Below are 2,908 nucleotides of genomic sequence, written 5' to 3' on the forward strand. Positions count from 1 at the left end.
GGTGATTCAATAAAATGTGGGGGGGAAATGGTATAGAAAGCAAACATAGATAACAGAGACAGTGTGGGAGGAGAACAGGAGGTGGCAGAGGGTAAAAGATAGGGAACCAAGGATGGGGGGAAAAAGCAAAACATACAGAAAACAAGAAATGGGAGGTCATTTGCTAAGAATAACATATTTGTTGATGTGCTTGATTGAGACAATGTACAATGTACTCTAGATGGAAAATCTCATTTTGTATGCTGTAATGATGTACAGTGAATGAATGCAAATAAATTGGGAAAAAAAATTAAAAAAAAAAATAAAATAAAATAAAAAAACAACAAAAAAAAAACAAATAGCAACACCTGAATACATATGTATGTATTTATTTTTGTCATAGGGCATGTGCATTCAGAGAGAGATGGCCCTCTGATTTCCCTTCCCCTCCATTCTCCTCTTGGGATTTTGGGCATGCAGTCACATGTACCTGGCGTGATTTTCCAAACATTATGTCTGGGACTTAAACTCTGGAGTCAGCTATGTGGGATCCAGCACCTTAACCTCTACATCACTTCCTGGCCCTGCACAGATTTCTTACTCAAAATATCAATGCTGTAAATTTCATTATCTAAAAACTCATGTATGTGAGTCTAAATTTTTCTTAGCATAAAATGTTTAGTTACTACATAAATCATTTTTATCATCACAATTTGAGAAACATTCCCCACATGTTTTTTTTTTTTGAGAGAGATTTTTGATATATGGTATGTGCACTCATTAGAGAGAGAGAGAGAGACAAAGAGATAGAAAGCGAGAAATTACCCCCCTGGGGGGATGGCTATGACACGATGCCTCTCCTTCATTTTACCCTCGGGAATTTTGGCACACATGCATGTGCCTGGCATGAGTCTTAAGCGGCCACATCCAGAAATTGAGCCATAGTTGACTATGTGGGAGTCCAGCAATGCAAATATTTCTCCATCTATAGGTGCCTTCTCCACGTGTTTTAAGATTTCTTTCTCAACTTGTCAAAGCTTCTTAAAGACCATTTTTGATAACTAAGATGAAGATTAAATTCTGATTTGTAGAAATGATAGGATATTTTTAGTCATATTAATAATCTATTACATGAACTTCATAATTTAATGAAAGAGGAGGCAATGTAGATTTGTGTCATATATTTATTATATCTATCTGTATCTATCATTATAGATATATGTAAATAGACAGATAGATTGTGTAAATCATTTTTCCTTCTACCATTTCTTCTGTATTATTTCGTTGGATTTGTAGTCCTTAAGATATTTAGACATTTTACGTGTTTTTGCTAAACCCAAAAACGTTTCACCTTTGCTAAGAGAATTGTTTTTCCTTATTTCCTTACTCATTAAAGCCATAAAATCTATGGCCCTTTGAGTCTCACTTGGCTTTGCCTGATTACATGGTCATAGAGTTCTAATAAATTTTTTCTCAAACTTGAGTATATGTTGGAGTCACTTGGAACTATTTTTGAAATATAGATTTTGGGTCTCATCCACAGTTCCTGATTCAGTAGGTTTAAAGAAGGGCCTAAGATTTTGACTTTCTTAAAGTTGCAAGGGGATTCTGATGTTGCTGGACTGGAAATCCTGATTTGGGAATCACTGTTCTAAGGTTATGCCAATGACACGTACCCTCAGGCTTATCGCAGAACTTTACATTAGAGGTGTGTGATATTGATATGGGGCAGCCTAGTAAACAAACATAATAGAAAAATTTATGGGGAAAAATAGTAGAATATTAGATAATATAAAAAATAAGAATTATTAAATTTTACACAGGGTCTCAGTGTGTCTCAGTCCTCCTGCCTTAGCCTCCGGAGTGGCTGGGACTACAGGCCTGCACCATGATGCCTAGCTCTTCCAGACTAGATCTCACCATATGTCCATGCTGGCCACAAATTCACAATCCCAAGAAGTTGGCACCAAGGATGCATGCCACCATGCCCAGCTTTATATTTTTTAAAGAAGTGCTTTATTTATTTATTTAATTTTTAATTTGACCAGAGAGAGACAGAGCAAGAGAGAGATAAAGACAGAAAGTGAGAAAGAAAGCCATTAAGTCCAAGACTCAAACCATAGTCAGCCATGTGGGAGTCCAGCACCCTTAGCTACCACACCACCTGATGGCCCCAATAAATGTAAAGACTGACAGATCTGACATTTTTACTAGAAATATTGCTGCCCGTACATCAGCACTTTACTCTCCGTTACTGGTTTCTACCCACGTCACAGCCTGCTTATTATTAAATTCTCGGTTGGCATCCTGTAGCTTGCATACTGAAGTGAAGACAGCCTGTGGAGAAAAAGACAAGATGATGAACTCCATTCAAATAATGGCTTAAAAAGGGAGTCTGTTCTGGACACAGGAAATTAAGAATGCGAAAGTCAGAATTGTCATCTCCAAGGTGAAAGCCTTTGAGACAACAGGTAATTATCAAGACATTCTGTCTTTTTTTCCAAATGAATTTTATGGACCAGCAGATGGTGTAATGATTATGTTGCTGGACTCTGATGCAGTTGACCACAGTTCGAGTCCCAGACCCTGCGACTTAAAACTCATGCCAGATGTGTGTGTGTGTGTGTGTGTCTGAGAGAGAGAGAGAGAGAGAGCCCAAGATCCTAAGAGGAGAATGGAGAAGGGATTGCAGCATGGCCTTTCCCCTGGGAGATGATTTCTAGCTTTGTCTCATTGGCAAGTGCTTTCCCTAGCAAAAATATCTCTTAAAAAAAAATAAATAAATAAACCCTGATTTTATAAAGAATTATCTTGACTATATAGAATCCCACCTACTACAGATAACAGTTTTTCTACTTAGGAACACTACCACTTTTTTCGAGATGAATTCTTGAGAAGAGTAACACCATGATTTAAGGCTTGCAGTAAA

Source organism: Tupaia chinensis, unplaced genomic scaffold, assembly GCF_000334495.1.
Source record: "Tupaia chinensis unplaced genomic scaffold, TupChi_1.0 Scaffold000702_1, whole genome shotgun sequence".
Taxonomy (NCBI): Eukaryota; Metazoa; Chordata; class Mammalia; order Scandentia; family Tupaiidae; genus Tupaia; species Tupaia belangeri.